The sequence below is a fragment of the Argiope bruennichi genome, chromosome 5 (assembly GCF_947563725.1).
Source record: "Argiope bruennichi chromosome 5, qqArgBrue1.1, whole genome shotgun sequence".
NCBI classification, from domain to species: Eukaryota; Metazoa; Arthropoda; class Arachnida; order Araneae; family Araneidae; genus Argiope; species Argiope bruennichi.
In genome coordinates, this window is record NC_079155.1 from 107,471,752 (window position 1) to 107,498,189 (window position 26,438).

Genomic DNA, 26,438 nt, shown 5'->3' on the forward strand with positions numbered 1-26,438 from the left:
TGTTATAAAATTATTTAATCTATTCAGAAGTATCCCTAGTGTTGTTTTTAATTGGTTCATAAAAATTATTAAACACAAATTCGAAGTTTAAAATGAATGTATATTAAGTTTACCTGTTATACAAAAAAAAAAAAAAATCAACAACATTACAGTAAGTTGGTTTGTCAAAGGGAATGCATTCGCTCTATTGAAAGAGTATAATTTCAAATACATTTTGGAGATTTTTTTATTATTTTATGATTAAAAAAACAATAATGTATTACATCCTTCCAGTGAATTCTTCATGTGTTTGCTGATAAACATGAAAAAAGTAAGTTATCTCACATAATTCAAAATTTATCAGATTAATTAATTAGAATGGAAAATATCGAGCCTATCATTAATATTTCCCTTTACAAAAAATCATTTTTATTCATACGCAATTAGCAAATTTTATTGAAATTTCACCAAAATAATGAAGTTTCACTAAGCCAAAAAGAACATTTGAATGAATATTTAATAAACAATCTTAATAAAAATAATGTTTTAAAAGCAATTTTTTTATTATATTAAAAGCGTAGAAGTGTATTGTTTTAAAGCGCAGAAGTTCTTTTTATTTCAATTACTTATTCCTTTTATTTATCAATTTATACAAAATATAAAATCAATAAACATTTACTAAAATTATTTCATTTAATAATAATGAAACTCTGAATATATTGTGTGATGCCCTCTGTAATACATACATGAATAACATTTCAACACCTAAGTATATTTGGAAAAAAAATAGAGTGAAGAATGATTACAAAATTACAATTTTACAAACGTGAAAAAGTTAGTTAAATAAACGTAGGAAAATTAGTTCTTTAAAAATTGCTATTCTCTTAATCATTACCCTTAGGGAAAGTTTATTTCAAACGAATACTTTAGTCGACACACATTTAAAAAAAAATTTAAAACGTGTTACATTTAATTTGTTCCCACGGAGAAAATTTTCTAAGCATTACATATATACATACACACCGACAGACTTAAAAATATAAATCAAGTGTACAAGAACACATCAATTTCCCACCGGAATAAACAATTAGAAACGTCACATGTGAATTCCAACTGGAATTGTTTGTTGCAGTTTCTGAGTCATTCTGTCCACGATTATTCCAATAAAAAACATAGTAAATGAAGTCTTACTGAAATGTGAGCACTGCAAAATATTATTTTAAACATGGAAACTGGCGCCCAATGACCCATTTATGCTTTTACAAACAATAAATTGTTTAAATGTAAAAAACGAAACTTTAAGAAATTTGTATTCTTTTGATATTAACATTTACAACAAACATTTGTTTTAAACGATTCAGTCCGGTGACGAAAATGTAAGCAATTCATTGAGAAATATAGTCTGTTTACAAACGGAATGTTATTCCACGTTTCTGTCAGCTATCCTATTTCTAAATATTATACCCATTATCTCAATATTATTCTCCAACTCTTGAATTTGTTCTGTCTTTTATTGGAATAATTATGGTTGAATTGTCAGATTCATTCTAGGACAAAAATCGCTTTCTATTATGCCTACACGATATTTTCTACCATATGTCCTTAAGTAAAAATGTAATGTCTTAGGAGGCCTGAAATTCATTTAAAGTTAAATATTACAAGGGGTTTTGTAAACTCTTCGAATCATATTGTACAAAATTTGATACTTGATATATAGTTTTGATTTGATATATATTTTTGATACATTAAAGCATTAAAGAGACTTTGCATTAAAGATTTCTTGCCATTTTTTTTGTGTACTGTATAGTAATAAGACGTAAAAAATGAAATGATGCCTATCAGATCTCTTAAACCCCTTGATTGACTGAAGTTGAAGAGAGAAAGATTTCACATCAATATGGGGGGGAATGTATGATTAAAAAGAGTTAATAACTTATATTAGGTATTTTACTAATTGTAGCAGTTATAAAATTTTTATTCTTTATTGAAGCGTAGATATGCAGAATTAAATCTAATTAAATTAAAATTTGTGAATAAGAAACTTCATTTAAAAATGCAGGTTTTTCTGTATTTTTTGGAATTAAAGTCAAATGCAAAATGAAATTTTGTATCTTTTTTTTAGTCTTAGTTTCTGATGAATTCATATCAAAAATCAACTGAATGTGCACAAATATAATTTAATGAAATTAAAAGTTGCTTGTACCTTCGATTTCCGCAAATACTTCTTTTTAAATTCGCCCTTTAATATTCACATGATAAAAAATTATTTTATATATTTTAATTTTAAATAAACAATAAATACTTTAATTTACCGAATCCAGGGATTTTGATATTTTTTTCTTATATTAAATATATTTTATTCCAGAGATAGAACAATATAATGAAAATACATCCCAGAATAGATGGCTGTTTCCAGAGAAATATATTGCATTGTGTGTAGTTTTAGCAATTTAATGAGACAAACAGAAAAAAATAAATAAATTTCTGAAGATTTACAAGAGAAATATAAAGAGCTTGGACCTCAGATGTTACGATACGTCAGAACAAACTAAAACTACAAGGTCTAAAGCGTCACTTGAAAGTCATGATGGTAGGAAAAGTCCCAGCACGTTCTTCCAACCAGACTGAATTGTATTAGTATGAAGCTAAACTACATCACGAGCAGAGGCGGATAATCAAAATTTTCTACACTGGACAAGAATGGAATTGCATCAGAGACATTTTCCGTATCCATGGATATCCTCAAAGGCCATTAAATGAATCAATCATCACAATGTTCTGTACTTTTTAAAGTGCCAGTTTTTTTTTTTTTTTTTTACACATACCGAGGGGATTTTTAAAATGAGATTTCTGTTTAGCTATAAAATATGTTTTATATATGAGTTCAAGTTACGCTAAAAGTGGTGCAGGAACTTGTAATAGATTTAGCTATGTGACGTTTTAATAATACAGGTTGGTTGATAAAATATAACTGAAGCGATAAAAATTCTTTTTTTAAATTTTGGATGCTTGGTCAAAAAATTTAATCTTGTTAGCTATGTGACATTTTAATAATATAGGTTGGTTGATAAAATATAATTGAAGCGATAAAAATTCTTTTTTTAAATTTTGGATCCTCGGTCAAAAAAATTTAATCTTGTTAGCTATGTGACATTTTAATAATATAGGTTGGTTGATAAAATATAACTAAAGTGAAAAAAATTCTTTTTTTTTTAAATTTTAGATGCTTGGTCAAAAAATTTAAATTTATTAGCTATGTGATGTTTTAATAATACAGGTTGGTTGATAAAATACAATTGAAGTGATAATTTTTTTTTTAATTTTGCATGCTCGGTCAAAAAATTTGATCTTGTTAGCTATGTGACAATTTAATAATACAGATTGGTTAATAAAATATAACTTGAATGATAAAAATTCTTTTTTAAAATTTTAGATGCTCAATCAAGAAATTTAATCTTGTAAATGCTATGGATAAAATATTTCCACTAAGGGATTTGTATGTTCTCAAAGTAAAAACCGACAATTTCACTAATAAATTAAATGACGAATGCATTAGTAAATAAAACGTAGCAAATTAAACAATAAAAATTTGAAATCAGTTTCTGAAGTATAATGATAAATGTCATTAAATAGGTAGACATAGAATAAAAATTTTCACAAGAAAACCTTCTATGGTTTGAAATGAACTATCTTTTTGCATATATTGTTCTTCGCCAATTTTTTATTTTTTAAAATCTATTATCCTTTCTAGTTTTTTAATTCCTTTATAAACTATTAAGTCCAACATAGACGAAAATAGGAGGATTAATAGTATATTTTTCTTCATTACATTCTCATAGTTGAAATCCAATTAAATAATTCCAACTCAAAAGAGTTCAGTGTTTCTTTATATGAAGCTTTAAACTCTCAAAAATCAATCCCGTTTGTCTACCGAGTTTCACTTTTAAGGAATCAATCATTTAGTATTAAGTGCCCTAAGGAATCCTTATCTTATATTTAGTCTGAGACAATTTTTAAAGCTTTGGTGTTCTTTATAAAGCATTCAACTGCTTACTCCTATCAAAGCATGTCGATCTGTAATATTGATTTTCTTTTTCTTCTGTCTGAAAAAGAGAAAAAAACCACTGTTCTAATATCCGTTGTTGAAGAAAACAGCCAGAAGGCGATCTGGTGCTCTAACAGAATTTAAGTCAATGGTTAAACTATTTTTGGCTAGCTTTCCCATGAAAATCGGGGAAGAAATATTTGCATTCATTGTACAGTCTTCTGAACTATGAAAAATTTACCAGGAATTTCTGAATATCAAGTTTCAGCTATGATTAAGTGTTTCTAAGAATGCTTTTGAATAAATAGTTTTTGAAGTGTTTGTGACATTTTCTGAAATCTATTTAAAATAACTATTAACTCCCCTCCCAGAAAAAAAAACCCAGACTTCTTTCATTCCTACTAACTTTTAAGAATATATCAATTTTTTTTAATGTAGTATGTATTGAATGCATAAAAACAATAATTTTCACAGTGTTTTATTATTATGCACAAAATAGAAATGAAGCAAATTAGTTTAAATATTTATCTAAAGAATTTCATTGGAAAAAAGGTCATAAATTAGCAAAATATATTACTTATTTTTTAAAACAATATTCATCATCAAATAGCAAAGATTATTAATGAAAATTAATTAAGCTGTAAACAGGACTGATTAAATCAGATTTTCATTTAAATAACAAAGCTTTTTCTGTTCTTTGCAGCTATATATGATGAATAAAACGTGAGAAAAGAAATATCCGAGAGAACCTGTCGGGCTCTTCATAAATACATTTCAAAATGTTATAAATCTATTTCTTACAAATAAAACTTTGTTTCTTGGTTATTAACTCACCAAGTTATTAGCTACATTGTTTTCTTTGGACAGTTAAATTATTCTATGATTCAGTGCTTTCAAAAATACATTTGATAACTGGAATTAGAAAATGGCACTGCTATAACACGAAGAGTCATCCTTCCTGTGAAATTAACCGAGATAATTTTGATAATTATTCGCGATTATGATTATTCTGGTAATTACGATATCATCATGAAACTGAAAATGGTTTCTTAAGAGCTACCAACACTCATCCTTTCCTGCTGGAGATACAGTACGTACAATCAACGAAATAAAAATAACTTGATCTCGAACCATTATTATAACTTCAAGAAAAGCGAGAACCTGCTTACATTAACTGCGATTTCTCCCCTCCCCCCTCCTTTTTTTTGTATTGTTTAACAGGAGATGGTGTTGTAATTCTGATTGAATAAATTAACTTTGTAGTGAATGCCAAATACTTGTTCAAAGCGTCTTGAGAATTCTAGAATATCAATTTTTTATCAATTAGGATGACAATCGTAACTAAATATCAATGAACGAACATATTTATTTTAACTTAAAATTTAAAACTGTAGGGAAAGCACACTTTCATTTTTGATATTTTAAACATTCTTGTAAATTTTAATCGATTTTTAAAAATGAAATTTTATGGCATTGATCTAATGTTTGGGCTATAAGTTTCCTATGTTTATAATTTTTTCAAATGACAGAATAAAATTCAGTGAATTTTAACCACATTTAAAAATTAATTATAAATAGGTAAAGAAATAAAAAAAGCAGAAAATAATCATAAAAGAATTAAGTGTATTGTAGATGTTTCAACCATTGATTCCAGCTGTTGGGAAACATAGAATCTAAGAAAATGAGTTAGTTATTTATCCTTTTTATACTTTTAACTTTATAATTATTCGTAGGAATAGTCACTTTTATGAAGAAGTTGCTTAAGCAAGTTTCAATACATGTTTGCATTCGTTATTATTGTATCAATCTGGGACATTATTATGGTTTACTTTTTAGGTTAAAGTTGATTTAAAATTGCTTAAAGCAATTATTTTCGTAAATAATTTTATTAAAAGAGTATCTTTGAACTGATTTCTAAGTAAAGAATTTTTTCAGAATTTTTAATCGTGAGCAATTTAAAGCGATTAAAAATTTTTATATGCAACTAAAAAATGTTCCAAGAAATATTTATTTTCGCATTCTGGTATAATTATTCAAATGATATACTGTACTCCTATTCAGAGATTAAAAAACTACTGTCAAATGAAGTGATCTTTGATTTGCTAGTTTTATTTAAAACAGCCAATTCTTTCATGAATTTTATCTAATTTTTAGCAAAATTGTAAAATTTAAAGATTTTTAGTTATTTTTAAATATTCAATCTATATTTTCTGTGCTAAATAAACACAACATTTAAATAATACATAATTTAGAGTATTTTTATTAAACTATTATCTCACTTTAATATTTTTTCAGTACTATATCAATTATTTATGTAAAGCCAAAATATTTAATCAGGGAATTTTTTAATTTCATTTTTTATTTGCATAATTAAATTATTGATTGAACTTTGTTTAATAAGATATATGTCTCTCTGATTAAATTGGAATAATAAGAAAATCTTTAATTTTTGAATTAATTTTTTTCGAAGTGTCAATAATTTCAAAATAAATTTTAAAACAAATCTCAAATGATTCTGACATTGTACTTTAAGAAACGTTTATAGGCAAAATAAAATGAATCAGTGGATTACCATATAACCATTAAAAAAGAACTGTTTTTCATCATTTTACACAACTTCATCATAACAAAAACATAAACGTTTTGCATAAGAACAAATTATATTTAAATTAGTTTATTTTCCTCAAGAATGTATGGAAAGAGACAAAGATGTACCTATATGGTGAGTGAATATTTTGCAAATTAAATCTGAAAGATGAATAGCAATACAAAGAAGAGAACAAACAGTAAATTAACTTCAAATATTAAATAACATTTTCTGGTGAAAATTTTTTTTATCCACTTAAAACATTGGTAGTTTTCCAGAAAAATTTGATTATTTAGCATTTAATTTTATTTCATTGTAAAAAGATCGAGATTTAATATAAAAGATTAACCACACATTTTCCTTTCATTTACTGTATTTTTTGTTATTTTCATTGCATTTCTATATTTTTTACAACAATTTCTACGACTTCAATTTCAAATTTATATTATATGCCAAAATAAATAATTTGAAAATTCTCTTAATTATGTAAATTTTACCATTATATAGTAATGCATGAATTTCCATCTAATAATTTATTCATATTTTTTGTATTCGCTGTGTAATAATGTGTGCAACAATCTTGAAAAATAAATTAATATTATATTTAAAAAAATATGAAATGCCCTCCACAAAATAGAAGGCGTAATTTTTAAAAACATAATTTCTCTTTCTGAGAAGAGCCTATTCTTAAAACGAATTTTAAGAAGACCTATATTTTTTTTATTTCCATTTTGTTCCCTATTTTACTTATTACCATACCGAAAGATTATCGGGGTAAATATTTTCAGCCTAAAATTCATCTTTATAAGTTACTTATTCAGAATTCTCGTCAGAAGAAAAGCACCTTTCTGCTTAAGAAATCGTAGTTTTAATGAAAAGTTAGCTGTAACCCAAGATAAACATTAAAGTCTCATTTATTTCGATTAATGGAATTTTCAAAGTTTTCCTCTTTGTACGACAAAGCTTCGATGGAATATCTTTAAGATGTAACACAATGAATGCAAAGAAGAAATCTAAAACTTTGTCTTCAGAATTGTGAAAAATGAATCATGGATTACTAAGAACGTGACAAAATGATAGATAAAATCATTGAGATAAAAAATAAAAAAGGTAAAAAGTATTTTTCTTGAAAGATGTATTTTTATTAAATATAACCAAACATTGTAATCGAATTGTATGCTATGAAAACTTTAAAAAAATTTAAAAATAAGAGAGATATTTAAATTTACATATTTTTTGAACAAAACAACACTGAGGAATATCATAATTCCTTTTATCTTTTATTGAACTAATTATTAAAATTGTTCATTTTGAAATATCATTCTAATTACTTTGTCTTAATGAAATTGCAATTTCTTGAATAATTTATTTAATTGTATATACTTTTTTATGTATCAAAACACCGCTTATTTTAATATATCTACAAAAGATGCCCATTGTAACTATGTCTCAATAGTTCTTTTTTCTAAGACAACTGACTTCATTAAATACTTCCCATAGGGAACGTGATCTAAATGATGCACCGAATTATATCTTATTTGTTTGAGTAATTTAATGAATTGATAAAAAAAAAGACCCTGCAAAATCTAAATATTTACACAATCAACGAATTCTGAACATCGATATATTTAGTAAAGTATTCTTGATGATCAGTTTTAAAGAATAGAAGATTCACTCTCCTGCTACTATAACTGGCTAACGTTATGAAGTTTTGAAATTCATTGCTCTGACTGAATCAATAGGCATATCGAAAAAATGTGATGCTTTGATTCTTGGAATGTCCATTGAAATGTTTTAAAATCATCTAATATAGAGAAATTCAAAGTATCATAACTTTTTGGATTTTGATCGCAGAAGAATGAAAGTTTTTTTTTTTACTACAGATGAACTATTTTATTAAATACGACTAATAAGATAGTGTAAATACATAAACATTAAAAATCTTAACTGTTTTTTTAGCAGTTAATTTATTATCTTAAACAAAATAAAACATTATTTATAAAGTATATACATATGTCAAAATGCTTAAAAATTAGTTATTGGTCGACAATTTCAATTGATATCCGGAATACATCCCCCTTACACTTACATGAAACAGCATGGCTCATTTCGGTGAAACGTCAAAGTTTTTTTGTATTCAGTTGTATGGTGTTTTATTCAGTGTTAGATAATATTACGTAAGAATTCAATCTAAGAAATATGTCCACTTTATATGGAAGATAATCAGTCCTTCCCCTAGTAAGTGATTTCTGTTAATACTTTCTTTCTTTCATTCTTTAAGGCGCCATTAAATAAATACCTAATTCCGATTTAAAAAAAATCAAATGTTAATGTAAAATTTTAAATATTTAATAATAATTATTATTAACAGTTGAAGTTAATATTATCCAGGATGGAATTTAGCGGAAGCAGTAACATTTTAAAGTTTAAAATAATAATAAAATATTGCTTGTAGGGTAATTAGCTTTGAAGTTATTTAAAAAAATTCAGAAAAATGTTGGCTAATTTCTGATTAATTCAATATTTCAATAATTTTTGTGCTCGAAAAATTTGATTTCATTCATTCTTCTGACCGAAAGAATATATGCCCTAAGAGTGGGTGAAATCGGTCGCGTAGATGGAGATGTGGCATGTGCATACATATATACATAGCCATGATAATTTTTTATATAAAAATTAATCATTGTCTAGCCATAACTTTGAATAGTCCAATAAATTGCCTTTCTTTATAAAATTTGATCCACATGGAAGTATTAAATTAAATTATTAAATTTAATTATTATTTGTGTTTGTTGTTTCTTATGGCACTTGTCATAGACAAGTTCAATGACAAAATCAGCTATTTTAAGCCGAGATTTGACCTCTCTTGTTTTTCAATAGCGCCATCTAGGATCAAGAGAACGACTTAGCTACTCATGCATCACAGCACTTTTTATGGAGCGGGCTTCATGCATTTCATTTACTCTTTCACAGATCGTAATTTAGATCAGCATCAAAGAACGATCACCTCTGAGCCAGTACCCCCAGTGGTATTGTCTCAATTTGGAGCACTTTGTGACCACGACAGATTTATACATGCACCAGTCCCTAATACACGGAGAGTTTTCAGCTGGCCTGGTTCGAACTCGCTACCCAAGAGATGCGAGTCCAACTTACTGTGCTTTTTTTTTTATTAAATCGATTAATCAGTAAGTAATTGAATAATAGTAAAGGGGCATAATGTAAAAATCTGCTTTATTGGAAGAAGAATTCGTGTAGATGGAGATGACTAAGAATGCGAAATAATAATAAATTTCATTTATTTTTTGTAAAATATAATATGAGTGTCCAAAATATAATATTTTCTCCTGGACATGATATATACTAGAATTTATTACTCATATCTAAATTTTTAAGCTTTGTTTTTAAAGAAAAATGGAGCCAAACAGAAAAAAGAATGTAAGCAACTAAGAAGAACTTTTTACTACATAACCCACTTGCTATCAAAATTTCATATCATTTGTAGAAACTGATTATATAGGAATATTTTGGGTTTTCTAAAACAAATGTGGGTAGGAAGCCATCAGTGTTGTCTTTATTTGTGTTATATATATCAGTGTTATATTATATTTAATATAAAAAAAGAATTCTACAAAGTTCAAAGAATTTATAATGAAACGTGAGAAAATTATATGTCTTTGTATATATTTTCAAGAAAGTCCCCTTTGTAATTATATAGATTTTATTTAAATTCAACACAGAGATTTTTTTAAATATTAAATTAAGAACCTGAGTAATTTGATTGATATATACAGTATTCCAGAAGTCACCTCATTCTGGAAAGTCTAATATTATCCTCATGTTTATGTTTTTGTGAAATTCACTATAGGAGGAAAGGTTTTTTGAAATAGTTAGAATCTTTATAATGTAGCTTAATAAAACAAAATATATTTAAAATGCATTGCTCTGATAAGAAGCAAAATTGAGTAAATGTATCGAAATTAATTACTGATTAATGAGATTGACATCACTGATTAATTGTATTATTAATAGTATAATTATTTACACATAGATTTCAATGTAGTTTAAACAAACTGTATATAATCATTTGCACATGAATAATTTGATTGTTTCTTTGCATTCATTTTAACTTATATTTGCCTTTAAAGCCATAAAAAGCATTAATTTTTAATTTTCAAAACATATTTTATTATAAATGGCCATTTTCGAAAATTCCATAAGTAATTCCCGATTTTGATCATCAGAATGACAAAGGATAACAAGTTGAATGCAGAAACTAGAGGAAAACCGCAGAATATTTCAGGGAAATTTTTAATCTTTTAAAAGTGGAAGCAATGAAGTTAATACGCTTAAATTCGACGAAAAAATGCAGTAGATAGTCACAAAAAGAAAAAGATTTCTTATCTTTTATGCTTTTTAGGAGCATGAAAACTGAAACAATCTTTCAATATTTGAAGAACTAAAATTAGCTAAAAAGTTGTAACCATTTCGGGAAATTTAATATTGACTTTATACTTTCATAAAAAATTAAATGGAGTAAAATAAAAATGAAAAACTGATAAGGATTATTGAAACACTGATAAGGATTTGATTTACTTCACAAATTTAATGTGAATAAAACGCACAATGACTTTTTTTTTATTATAATTCGTCTTTTGCTGTAAATTGTGCTTCTTGTGCTAAAACATGAGAGTTTCAAACAATTTTCTGACTCATAGAATAAGTAACACGGTAAATAGACTTTTATAGTTTAACATAGTTGCGATTTTATCAAAGTATAGAGTATCAGCAGAAGAATACTGCCTGTGTTTAAAATGTTCTGAGAATCCGATCGCTCTTGTATTAGAGGCATATTTAATGTTTTCAATTGGGTATTCTACAATGTACCAATCTAAAGATATAAATAATAAATAATAAGATAAATTGCATTTTAGACTTCTACATACGGTTGTCTTTTATAATTTCATATATAATTAGATGTTTCCGATTGGTACAAACAAATAAATGAAAAAACACTTCTTAATGCACAAAATGTAGAAATTTCTCTATTTCTTAATTTCTACTTGTTTGTAATTTATGATTAAAACAAACTGTATACATAAGAGAATAATATTTAAATATATTTTCAATAAGCCATTTTCTAATCAAATTCAACCTAATGTATCTTGAACATAATAAACATTTTAAAATACAGATTGACAACCCACACATTTAAAATATAATAATGAAGCAAAATTTTAGTTCGTGCAAACAAGCCTAATATTCGCATTCAAACTCAAAAGTACATAATAGATCATCGGTTACATAATAAATGTTATCGATTCCTTTAACTATATTGTTATCATAATCACGATAAGATGTCTTCATACATATAAAATTAAACTTTAATTAAATAATTTCTTAAATTACAAATAAGTCCTAAAAATATTAAAAGAGAATATTGAAGAATCCAGAATACATGAAGGTAAAACATTTCAAAACTATTCCACACAAGGAAATGAAGAGAAAATTGATTTAAAAATAACATTTTCACAAATGGCATTATAATAAGTGTTTTAAAAGAATCTAGATGTAACCAATATTATTGTAATTAATAATGATTTGTCTCTTTAGATATTAATATTGTAATGGCTGGTCAAGATTAGATCCATCAAACATAACAGTTTAAATTAATGATATAAAATTACAAATGTAGAAAAAATTAATTAAAATATTAATAATTATTTTGCATAAAATAAGGGTTCATCCTCTCCATATTGGTAGCAAAAAGATATATATACACTATAGTACAATTTTAATATACCATTTCTCATTCTGAACTGAATTTCTCAATACGTGATCTTTCCTTAATAGTTTTAAAATAGATAAGTAAACTAGAATTAAATTAATTTATATTATATGAAGAGATTCTTACGTAGTCCTGGAGATTTAATTATCGTTCTAAAAATGTTAGACAAATTATTCTCACGGGTATCACCTAGGTAATACATCTTGTTTAAAAGTAATATACAATATTATATTATAACACTTAATATTCACCAATATTTTACAATACTGCGAATATTGTTTAATATAATACAAATATAATACATATATTGCAAAATATATATATGCTACTAGGATATATAAGAAAGTTTAAAGTATTAGTAATTAAGTTATTTTAGTCAATTTCTGATATGGTCTGTTGGTTTTCAAGAACTCCCTCAGATAGAAATTCCAAAAATTTTTATAAGTAATTCTTGGCAAACATTTACTTCCATATTCATTGAAACATGCCATTTTAGATGCTTAATTCATCATGCCATGAGAGCAAAATCTGCCAGGATTAAGACGCCGGAACACTGCTTATTTAATTATCGTGCTCAAAGCTTTAGACAAATTATTTTCACGGATGTCATGTGACCCATTATTCCATGTTTCTCGTTCATATATAATGGATGAGATAGCAGAAGTGTGTTTAACATCAGTGTGTGAAACCTTCATATGCGTTGACGACAATGATTAAATAATTCATTGGATGGCACAAAAATTCACGTAGTTTCGTCTAATTTCTAAATTTTACTAAAGTATTTGAAATTGCAAATATTTTGGATATTTGAAAAATTTCTTATTAGACCTCTATTAAGAAAAAGCGCAATAAATTTTGTTACAAAGTTCTAAAACTAAAATTTTATATCTATCAAAATTCGACAAACTTTCTTAACTATTCAAAATAAAAAAAAAAGTAAATCTTAGTTAGATTTACTATTTCTATCTAAGATTAGATTATATCTAATATCAAATGAAATCTACTTATAGCACTTCATTTCTACTTAGCCACGCATTTCATTTTTTAATTAGTATTTTCTTTTCTTAAAGTAACAATTAAATATAAAAATGGCATTCAGAAGATCCAATAATAGGAAGTAACTTTATCTTCTTTTATAATAATTAGAGTTACTATCGCCTTTTGTTCCTCTATCAAACGAAAAGAAAGGTCAATATGGAAGGGTACGCCGTTTTGAAATTTGAAAACGTAATTTTTAATCTCAATAATTTCCTTTCAACTTCCACCAATTTTTAAAGATGCGTTTCTTTGCAGAATGTCTTTATATGTATGTGCAATCCATTTTCATTATCTGCATGTTTTATTAAAAGTGATATGAAAATGAAATCACAAAAGGCAATATGTAAATAGAGGATAAATTACCTGGACAGTTTTTTATTTTCACTATGATGGCATAGAATTTTACTCCATGGAAAAGATTCAGGTAGATAATTTAAAGAATAAATTTATCTCATTATTATAACACAATTTTAATGTCGATCACAGTTTGATTCTGATGGTTGAATTATAAACATCAAATATCATAAGTAATTTAAATGAAAATAACGCTATTTTTCATTTAATTGCAAATAATAAAACTACTGAAAAAGAGAAAAAAAATTCAGCTTTTTAAAATTTTATAAAAAAAAAATGTAAAAATTAAAAACAACAAACAATTCGTATTTAAAAAGTCAAGTACAAGAAAATGAAATAAAAATTACCTTGAATGACAGCTCTGAAGCGTTTGTTCAACAATATCATATCATATTCCAATATCTTTTCGATGTTTTCATTTGATTAACTAGTGCAGAATTATTTTCTTTTCGGATTTGTTTAAAAAATAGTAGCGAAAATTGAATTCTATAAGCAAATGGCAAACGATCTTATCAAGCCGTAAGAAATAAAAATTTATCGTTTGCATTTTAAACATATTTTGAAAAAACTGATTATCGTTTGCAATTTATCGTCTACATTTTAAACACATTTGTAGAAATAAATTATCGTTTGTTATTCTTCTTCTTCAATTAAATGTTGACAATAAAGTTGTATTATACAAATTAAGTATTTATCAGTTGTTGTTTCAATTACATTGGAGGAGAAAAGTCGTCTGTTTTCTTTACTTATTTTCAGAATTAAGATTTTATCTGTATAATTTTGATGGTAGATAAAAGTGCGCATATTTGGTTTAAATCCATAACGATTGCCTTTTATTAATAAAATACTTTTTAACATAGTGTACTCTCAACAGTGTAACAGACATCAAACGAAATCACAATCAAATTAATAAAATATCCTCATTTAAAGGCTCATTTAATATATATAATTATATATATATATATATATATATATATATATATATATACACACAACGAGCTAAAATCACGCAACTTCTGGTAATTTTTTAACAGATCATTTTTACATAAGGTTGTCATTAAATTATTATTATTTTTATTTTTTATTTAATTAGCTTTATTCAATTTTTAATCTTCATTCAATGCGCATTTAAGCAATTTCAAACTAAGGAAATTAAAGAAAAGTTTTATTTCCTTTTTCTTTCCAAAAATGGCGACATAAATGTTAGAAAAAGTCAAAACTGAATCATCAAAATTCATTTGAAAATTATTTTTTAGAGCCTAAATTCTTAGATATCGCAGTTATCAAAAAAATTAAATACAAAGTTTATTCACCATAATAAAGGGCTAATTTGGTTAATTTTTTATTATCTTGTTATAAGTTTTAGAGAAATAAAAATGTGTGCCTTCCTTCATTTCCCTTCTTTCAGCTAGATGGCCCATCTACGAACTCATCCAAGGTTTTTACAATTCTTACAACATATTCCAGGTTGGTTAAAATCCAAACAAAGTGACTTTATCTCTCTTGTTCACAAGATAACATGGGAAAAGTGTTATATTATATATAGATATATATGCTTTTAAATGAAGCATTGTTTTGGCCTTGATCGCTGAATAACTGCAGAAATTTTCTCAAAGTCTTGTCATGAGAACCATTGCAATATGTAGTCTTCCTACAGGAGTCTATCTAAAAGTTTTTGTTTTCTAGCAGATAGTTGAAGGATTTGATTGTATGGGGTTCTCAAAAGTTCGGACTTATCTTTGTCTACAATAATGCAATAAGTGTATTGCAACCATCAAATGACTACACAGTTATCCACGATACCCAACTATGAAAAGTCTAAGATGGAAAGATTATGTCATGAAAACAGCAGTTTCATCATTCCATTTCGAAATATAATAGTGCTTTAGAGTTTATTGCTTGCTTCTAAGAAAATAGGACACCGCGGGTACTCGAGGGCTGTCATTAATGAAATGACTACGATGCTTTTCAAGTTAAGCAGGGATTTTCTCTTAAGGTATAAGAAATAAAATGGGTAATTTATCAAGTTCTTAAAACACAATTTAGCCTCAGACGAATATGATCCTTTGATATTTCATACCCTTTGTCGAATTTGATAATTACTTGTCTACTAAAGAGGATTAAATGTATTGGAATTCAAAATTAAACTGTGTTCCTTTCTATATTTACAAAACTTATTTAAATTTAAGGCATGAATTAAATGATCAGCAACACATTCTCTTTTCTGAATGGCAATGCAAACTCGATTATTCAAACTTAATTAGATTTACATTTTTCAATACATTTTTGTGCTTTCAACTTCAGAAACTAAGCGTTTATCTTAAATTTGTGTATTTTTTTACTCAATTTATCAATATACTATGCTACAACACATACCTAACTCTTCCAATTATTTCTTACTTTTTCTAATACAGTATCGATCCTGATTAAATTGTTTAATTTGCTTAGAAATATTTTATGCCATGTTAAATCAGAATTTGTTTTGAAGCTGCTTCAAATTTCTTAAAAAAACGATGGTACTTTATTAAATATGCTAATTATAAAATACATTGTTTCATATGATGAATATCACCATCATAAATCCAAACTTCATTATAGTAATATCCTTCAGATTATGTACAATCTCTTTACTAATCAAAGAGGAACGTTTATCATATCTTTATTTAGAAATCGATATCGCACAGGAGAGAATGAATTATCTTGAAACTAAACATTCTGCCCATCGAAGCCAATGAGCTGAGAATATCTTTTGGCAAGATTAAACACATAAATTCGGAAGATAATTAATTTTTCTTCCTCAGAATTTATTGGCAATGCAGGAATCGGAAGATCTGAAATTAGAAAGCTTGTTAATGTATTGAATTCTGAAGGAGATAAAACTATACCTAATAGACAGACATAAGTAAAGAGTATGCATGGCACGCATATTAGTGTACATCCTAGGAATCCAATTAAAATTAGTGAGTTTTCATTTTAACCCTATAATAATAATTAACGCGGCTTCGGATGATCAGATGCTTTAATGGCAAAGAATGTTGTTTAATTACTAAAGAAAGTGAAAATGAGATCTGAGCTTAATATACACGGCTTTAACTAGGCACATTATATATATAATGATAAAGCTCAATTTTTGATTTTTCTGAAATAATTCAGATGTTTTATATTCGTGTTATTTCTAACAATTTATCTGCTTTTTGATTTCTAGTCTAGGTATGGAGTTTGGGGACCTCAGAATATTGAAGATCCTAATTCTTTCAAAGCTATGCAAGTAATATTTTCAAAGAAAAATTTAGTCTCTAAAAAATTGAAATGACAAGCCTTGTTGTTAAGGGAACTCTTCTCAATAGTCATCGGCTATTTAGACTTTATTCAGAAAACGCGACGATATTTTGAAGGATATTAAAATGAATTGTTTGTCGGCAAAGCTCCAAACCTCCAGGGTGAATACCCATAAGCAATTCAGTTTATTGTATTCAATCAATCTAATTAAAAGGTGAAATTTCGAGCAACATTCAAGCAGACTGCCATAATTTTCGCGAGCGGGTATTTTGAGCGTTTCCAAGAGAAACGCTTAAAGTCTGATAAAGATTTATAGATGAAATGAAAATAGAGAAAAGTTGGATGTATGATAGCAGAAATCGCATCTTAAAGTAATCAAACATTTTTACTTCGTCTTGTGTCGGAATCATTTAGAATAGAAGTAATATTCTTTACATTTACATTGCTTTTGATTATCCGGAGAGCAAATTCACATTACTTTATATTGCTCCTCACGGCATTTTGCATTATTCACTTAAGCTGAACTTATAACTAGGCAAGAAAATTCACTGAAAATTCCAGTAACAACGCACATAGAAATAAAAGAACAAGCAATTCTCTTTCGCCACACTGACATCAAGAATACAAGTAGTAGCATCTAAAAATGAGATTTGTCAAATATTTCCCAAGATAGTCGCATAACATTTCTTCAATTATATTAATGGGAAAAGTACAAGATAAACATCTTCACTGGAATTAATTTATCAAGTTAATATAGAAAGAATGGATACTGTTTAATCTATTACAAAAACTTCGAAATTGTAATGTGCGCAACAACATGAACATTTGGAGAGTTCAACAGTATTTGAATACACTTTTAATAACTGAAGATCTAAAGAAGTTAAACTGGAGAAGAAATTTGCAATTTTTTTATTTTTTTTTTATTATGAATGCCCATGATGCTATTTTGTGCAACGGAAGAATATCGAACTATATAATAAAATGCGTTTTAAACGCATAAAATTTTTTAGAAAGAAGCATTAATATACGAATAAGATCAGAATATTAACATGTATCCTACTGATCTCGACACAGACTTGACTAATGAGATTATGCTCAAAAAAAAGACCGATCTTTGATAAATCTCAGCTCCAAATGCAAGCTCAAGAATCCCAAATTTTCTTTAAAATTACGAAACATTGATCCTTTGATAAATCGGGTAAACGTTCATTCAATTTAGTAAGGCATTGTTTCAGCGGTTTTTGGTCTGTTGAGAAGTGAATTGAATGCTATGACTAAAAGGAAAATGAAATATAGGATTTACTTCCGATTCAAGTTTAACTCGTAAACTATTTCTTACAATTTTTTCATTTTAAATTCGAATAGACGATATTCTAAACTTAATTGAAAAGTGAGTGCAAAGAAGAAATTAGAAAAATTAGTTAATTTCCAGAGCATGACAAGTTTCAAAGATTCCTATGTATTTACTTTTAATTCATTTGAGGATAATTGAATTTAAGTTAATGAGGGGAAACTGAGTACAAATAAGTTTTTATAAATTTCTTGAAATAATGCAAATATAGTAAATACGAATACTTGAATAAATACACCATGAATTTGAAAGAAATAGGCTTTATTTGCCACAAAACCGTTTTGTTTACAAGATGAGTACAATAGAAGTAAAATAAGAATGTTGAAATAAGAATTCATAACATTTTACTTAATGTCAGTTTTACACAAGTTTTCATGCAAAGCATTCACTGAATGCTAAACCTATGCACTTCAATGGATATTACCAATATATACATTCTAAAGAAAAAGTTCACATTAATGAAAAAAAAAATTCATTTTCAGAAATTAATTTATTCACGAGTTTTATAATGTTAATAAATTTAATTATTACACAATTGTATATACAATTTTCAAAATTGTAATATATTGACTTAAGAATACAATGGAATGTGGAATAATAAAAAAGATTAAATTAAGATGCCTTAAAAAGTAATCGACTATATTGAAACATTTTACCCGCTTACTAACGTAAAATGAAAAATTTATAAGCAAAATACACTACATTTACAATTCATCACATCCATTCAAACAATTAAAGCGATATTTTATTTCTAAAGTCTAAAAGGAATTAAATAATTATTAGTCATGCGAGTACTTCATACTTACTCTTAAGGCATACTGATCATCCTGTTGATCAGACACGATGATCAAATGCTTTCAAAGAATAGAGGAATATTTTGATTGATTGGCCGGCCGAACCAACCAAAATATCCTTTTCCCGCGGATTTAAATATTTACATAAATAAAGAGCCGAAATGTAGATAAATTTAAGATTAAAATGTTGAGCTTGCTATTATTAAATTTGCTACTTCTAAGTTTTTAAACCCATTTGAAAATGGATGCAATGAAATAATGTTTAGAGAACCGTTAAAAATATTTCTCAAATTTAAATTAATGAGCATAGTTATATTCAAAGCAAAAAATTAATGTTAAGAATTTTAAGATAAAGAAATTGAAACACTTTAATATAATTACATTAACAATTATGAAATATTCTGAAATTAAGAAGTTAATATTTGAAATATGATTGCTAATATTTTTTTAAACAATAAATATTAAGATATTTCATCAAAACGCGGCATTGTAGCACGCTCCTTAATTTAGAATATTTGAAATTTCGATTGATCTTATTTCGAATATTCTTCTGGAAAACAAATATGAATGTTGACAATCCATCTTTCTACCTCGTCTTCTATACATAATACAAACACGTTTCTTCCGTTAAGGAAGTCTATTCGTGCATTATATTAACTGAATAATACAATTTATATTACATATCAAACATAATTTCATTTTAGAGAGCTTTTGGAATAACGCTCTTATTCAAGATAGAAATTTTCTATTACATAAGATAAATTCCCAAATCCTAAAACTATTACAAATGAGAATATCAAGATTCTTATAAAATATACAAAGTTTGATATAGGTACTACAATTATCCATATAATATTTTTAATCGTGTAGTATTCTTTGATATTCATTTCACACTCGCAAAATGAAGACAAATGAATTGACTCGATACTATAGTAAGAAGAGCAGCAATTTCATAAAATTTCAGATTAAACAGCAAGATATTCTACCGATATAGCGAAGTTTAACAAGATTTCAAAAATAGAAAAGCTCAATTTTCAAAATTATACAGTGGAAGTCCGTCATTTAAGATTAACAATTCACCAATATCATAATACAAATGATTATGGTGGAAGACAAAAAATACTATGGGGAAAAATAAATGGAATAATTCCAATTCTTAGCTCCAAGTTATAGTTGTAATAATAATTATGAATTCAGAGCTCATAATAGGCTAATTAACATGCCTTCAAATAGGCATGGTCACAAGTACAATTTTAAACAAAGATTTTATTCATTATACAGCGAACAAATGTATCGTGCTTCCATCTTTTAAGAAAAAGGGATTGCTAGCAAAATAGTGAACCACAAAATATATCACCAGGAATTTCGCTACAATCTAAAAATAATTTCCAGAGCTTGTTTACAAAAGAGTACAAAATATGCTTTGAAAGAACTGAATAGGCATTACAATACATGTCGTAATTTTATTCAGTTTCTTTCTGAATGAGCAAAGATTAAATATTGGTTGATATATCAATTATCGTTTTGAACAAATAATGGCGATATAAAACATACGGAAGTTATAGCTCTAACTTCAAGCTTTCATAGAGTTTGAAACAAAGTGGTTCACCATTTGTCAATAGTATTCTGCAAAAAGTAAATATACAAATTTCGCTTAACCTTAATTCAGGAGCAAACATTTTAAACATGCCTGGATATTCAGAATTAACGCATATCGAAGAAATATTTCTAGCAGATTCTTCATATATTGGGGGTTTTATACTAGCATTTAATTACAAATTGAGCTTGAAATTAATCACATGATTTACAAAATATCAATTGGATCACCTCAATCTTATCTCGCAATTCACTTGTAGAAGCTTCGAATTCCAAAATGCGTTTAATGACGGGTCAAAACGTTTGCTTTATTGCAATCATTTCAGTTGAAACATGTGAGCAGGCATCTGAAAAGATAAATATATCAATGCAAGTTGGATATGAATCCATCTGTAAAGAATGCTATGAAATGCAAGAGAATTCGCGATTTATTTTGCTATAGATTATTCTGAAATAGAATTCTCTTCATTACATTATATACGGAATTTAATACAAACATTAACTCCTGCGAACTTTAAATATTGCTCTTCAATTGCCTTCTAGCAAAAGTATTGAAACTCGTTTGAGAAAATCTAAATGACCTTTTGATTTCATTCAAGAGCCAGTGCTTGCATATTTCGAGAATTCTGTTTGTATTTAGTCTATGCAAGTCATGGGTTGTGAATACATGCATGAATAAATTTCCCATTTTCAAATGGTTCAACTTAACGCTTTGCACTCCGAAAACTAATGCGATGCATTATACTTATGCGAATACAAGGAATCTTTAAGGTTTAGAAATCTCCGAAATATTTTCCAATTTGTTTAAATTCCTAAAAAGATTGATGTGAAAGCTAGTTATGATATTATAACAGTTATAATCTAATTAGAATGTATTGTGCCTAAATTCTATGTAGCCACTAGAAAGGCGGACTGAGGAGCCATAAGCGTTATCATTATAAGATTTCTTCAACATTTACAGTGCTTTCCACAAGGAAATCGCTATGTTTAATGGAAATATTCTATAAGCATTCCATTTTTGTTACACAGAATTACATATGACTGCTATCGAAAGGCTTGGAAAACTTACAGTAGAATATAAATTTGCTAGTTTTTACGATTAGAAAAGAATTGAAAATATGAAATTTTAATTGTGAATAGTATAATATTTTATTCCTCCAGATAAGTTTACCGGAAGGTAAAACAGGCGAAATAAAATTACCTGGGAACATCCTTATCCCATCAGTTTCACCATCTGAAGAGGTACTTGGTTGGAAGGCAACGAAGTTCTAGGCGATTGTAGCATTCTCAGGCGACCGATCAATTCTACCCTTACATGGACAAGTTGATCCAATCATACGCGTTTCGATTTCATTGATTCTTGTATTGGGAAATGGTTGGTTGCATCCGTCTCAATAAATGTTCCCAAGTAATTATGGATTGAATCTGCATCATAGGCTTCAAGAAAATATTTTCAAGGATTACAATTAAGCATTTAAAAATACTATTTTTTGGCAATAGTTTAAATTCATGAACTTACTGTATTTGTATTTCTATTTCGATGTCATCTTCAATATTTTCTGTATCCTGTTTAAATTGTCAATTCGTCAAGGAGTTGAGAATGCAGTCGGTCTTCTGATGGTTGATGGCATGTTTATTCTAAGAATATACGCAACCAATGAATATCAATTTAAAGATTTTCAAAATTTAATTAAGTTTTATTTTGAATTTTAAATTACATCGTTATGAAAGCAAATGATTATACCCTATATTCATTTAAGAAGGATAGTTATCCAAATTATTGCAACATGCCGATTTCTCAGGTTGATACCGAATAGATCCTTTTCTGGCTATCCAAATTGCTATCTACAGAATTGATATCATGAAATGAAATAAAATAAAATACAATTATCTAATCTCTTAAAATAGCATCTAAATTATCAGATATGTATAGACAACTAAAAAATATTGGTTACCACACAAAGAATCCACACATTAGAAATGGATTATATATTATTTACCAGTTTAGTTCTGAAGATCGGTATTCGTAGTCGCGTTTTTTGGCGTGATATGCATTGAGGATTTTACAGATTATTAGCCATATCTTCTGACTCTCCATCCATAAATGTAAGATTAATTTCAAAATGCTAAACGAAAACCAGAGAATTATTTCCCTTCGCCCATTTCGGTTATTTCATGTTAGCATATACCTGAAAAAATATCAAATATTGAAACCAGTTTGCGTTTAATTGAACAAAAGCTAATTTTGGCTAAATTTTCACTCATTGTATTAAATTATTTGTATAAATTGAACTGGAAAGAATTACGTTTCATAAATGCAAGCATCTAAAAGTATAAAAAATTCAATAGTCATGAAAAAGTTCAATAACGATGCTGAATATATAAGAATTCTAAAAGATGCCATTAATGCTTGCATGTGGCATTTAAACGCAAGAATTTAGAAAATTAGAATGGTTAACATGAAGATTAAAATAACCAAGACGCAAATACATGCATTAAGAATGGCATGAAACGCAATAGCGTAACTGATTTAATTCGATCTTTAGACATACATAGACAATTCAAATAAAAATGAATTTTATTGCCTTATTTGTGTAATATATTTATATCGGTCTTTAAACTATGAAAATTTTTAAAAAGCTTAGAATAGTTCTTTTATCTGTTGATAGTAAAATTATTCCAAGTATTATAAAAATTCCTGTTAAGCAGTTCAGCTAAATAAGCTATTAATACAGTTCTTGACAGTGCAGAGAAAAAAAAAAGTTTACCTGGAACATTTCAGCTCTTTGCGATTCCTACCCGAACGCTGTCCTATTGAAGACGATCTTGCTCATGGATGTCACACGCTGACAAACTCAGATCTCGGATTCATTCTGTCCCTATATACAAAGAAAGTGATCTCAGGATGACACGTGCTTTAATTTATCCGTGTTGAGGGAAATGAAAATGCTGCAACTACTTTGAAAGACATGTCCCAATCATGTTTGAATTTCTTTACATCAATTGGTAAATCTATTTTCTGGAAGAACAAATAAAGCGATTTGAGAATTCCATGCAATTCAAGATATTTTGTAATATAGGAATTTAACTGGCCTTGAATTTCTGTTACTACAAGTCACCTTAAAGGAATATTTTCTCGAATCCAGTAAAATTGACAAATCATAAGTCATGTGGGATGTAGAAACCAGTCTCTTTTGTGGTGGATGGCACGTCTATTCACCAGAAGAGAAATAATACAGGTTCTTTGTTTCCCAACCTATAAATACCAAGTAAAATAGAAAGAATACCTTCATAAAATTCTAATTATGTAGCAATTACAAAATTGTATTTAACTATTTCAGTGTGAGAATTATAATTCACGAAAACTTACCGATATCATTTCGATTCCATCCTGAAATGGTTTCTCGGATATGCAGGTATCCGCTTTCGATAGTATCCGAGTTTCAATTCCAAACAGTAGTGTTCGAAATGGCATTGGAATATGTCCTTTTTCCAACAGATAACCAATGCATATGGTAATGACTCCAAATGAATCAACATTAAAAACATAGAGCAAGTTCTTTCAGTACAAACTGAAGATCCAAGTTCCCAAAAATATCATTCATTTTTTTATTCTTTCTGTTCTCAAGTACATGGTATGAAAAACAGCAAAGATCCCATTGCACCAGACAATGCCAAGTAATGACCACATTATTGTAGTAATCTGGCCGCTTAGAGACCGCTTGCACAGAATATCCAAAGATTAAGAATATTTCTTTCGCATTTTAACACAATATCAGAAATATTGATTCGAATGCATTCTGAAGGCTTTCAAATTATTCTTAAAAATCATCCGAGAAGGTTCTCAGAAGTGAATTTCCAAAAGAGTAAGGAAACCTAATTGAGTATTTTTTCGACATTACACGTCCGAGCAATTTTAAAGGAACAATTTTTAAACCAATTAAAATAGGAACTAAATGATCTCGTAATTTTAAATATTCATCTTACTAAAATTCACTGCCGATTTCAGATGGACGGAACTCCACTATTATTTCATGCCCTTCTCCATTTTAAGACCTAATTTGATCAAAATTGGTTCAAGCTGTTTTGATTTCATTTTAAGCACAACAATTTTTCTTCAAGTTTCCTTTTAAATGCCTATCCCATCTTATAAAAATATATTATAAATATTATATCTTAGCACGTAGATAAAGTACGCAAATTTTGTCCAAAACGTTTTTTTGCAAGTCCAGAATAGTTTCATGTTGGGACATTTTAAAGCTGAAACGAAATGTTTCGTCTAAAAAATTAGTTTTAAAAGATTACCTAGATCCTATTTTGACCACTTCGCTGTTTCAAATATAATTCGCTCGCATTCACTACATGCTTTCGTTCTAACTTCTACTTAAAATTACTTATGAAAAAACCAACACAATTACTCCTCAAAGTATATTTCGTTTTTACATTTGAATAATACACAGGACCTCGTCAGACTAGAATTTGAGTTATCGCAGATTAGTTCGTTAGTTGTGGGTTAATAAAGATGACAACGGAATTCAACTCTACAGCGGACTACACCTTACAGCAGAATTTAACTCCAAGGCTATGAATAAAAGAATATTACATCTGCATGAAGCTTTAGAACAATTGAGAATAACGAAAGAAAAATATGCATCTGGCAAAGGGAGGTATTGCATTTCTAGTAGGTAAAAAGTGGATTCAGATTTTAAATTCAAGCCGACATAATTTTCTTTTATCGAATGTGGAGAAGTTTTAGAACAACCTATGACTAAATCGTAATAAGATACTAATTGTAGCTTTAAAAATAGGCAGTAAGATAATATCACTAGAAGAAACTAGACATTTAAAAGCTATAGAGTAATTTTTTTTCCCAACTCCTTTACGAGATTGTAAATCAAAGAACGGTTTCAGTCAGTATACAAGAATTTCAACAAATTCTGTTCTGTCAAACAGGGAAAAAAGTCAAATGTCTATTCTTCCCGAACAAGAAACAGCCGATTCAATAATTTGTTACAGTCATGAATTACAGTTGTTGACTGAGTGTTGCGATTACGAGAGCATGAAATAGCCCTGTCAAAAAAAATTGCAGCAATTCAATCTATTTATAAATTTATTGTTAAACCGCGCTTGTAATTTGAAATTATTCTAAAGAAAGATGAGAATTTAGCATTATTTGATCTTTTATCCTTCCAATAAAAATCCAAATGCCGAATTGGAGGATTTAAAATCAAGGGAGCATTTTTAGAATTATGAACGAAGTACTAGAGCACATTAAAACTGCTTATTCATTGTACTCATTTCTTTGCTTTCCTACTTCAACTATATGTGCCAATCTCTGCAGCCTTATTGTTCCTATATTCAATGCCTGAAATAAAAGCTAAAAGAGAAACAATCATCCCGAGCAGATTACATACATTACCCACGCCACCGACCCCAACTATGGTTCCACAGCTCTCACACATTACCCACGCCACCGACCCCAACTATGGTTCCACAGCTCTCACACATTACCCACGCCACCGACCCCAACTATGGTTCCACAGCTCTCACACATTACCCACGCCACCGACCCCAACTATGGTTCCACAGCTCTCACACATTACCCACGCCACCGACCCCAACTATGG

At 27.8% G+C, this 26,438-nt stretch overlaps 1 long non-coding RNA gene across 2 annotated transcripts; it reads right to left on the reverse strand.

Annotated features, from left to right (window-relative positions):
• Positions 1 to 19,536: 19,536 nt before the first annotated feature.
• On the reverse strand, positions 19,537 to 26,231 carry LOC129969243 (uncharacterized). Of its 2 annotated transcripts, XR_008784477.1 has the most exons (8): positions 24,182 to 26,231; positions 23,931 to 24,067; positions 23,580 to 23,830; positions 22,812 to 23,000; positions 22,556 to 22,656; positions 22,331 to 22,449; positions 22,013 to 22,248; positions 19,537 to 21,158 (listed from the first exon to the last, which is right to left on the reverse strand). It is a non-coding gene; the product is annotated as an uncharacterized LOC129969243 (long non-coding RNA). The 2 variants fall into 2 exon arrangements; XR_008784478.1 differs by lacking the exon at positions 22,812 to 23,000.
• Between the last annotated feature and the right edge of the window lie 207 nt (positions 26,232 to 26,438).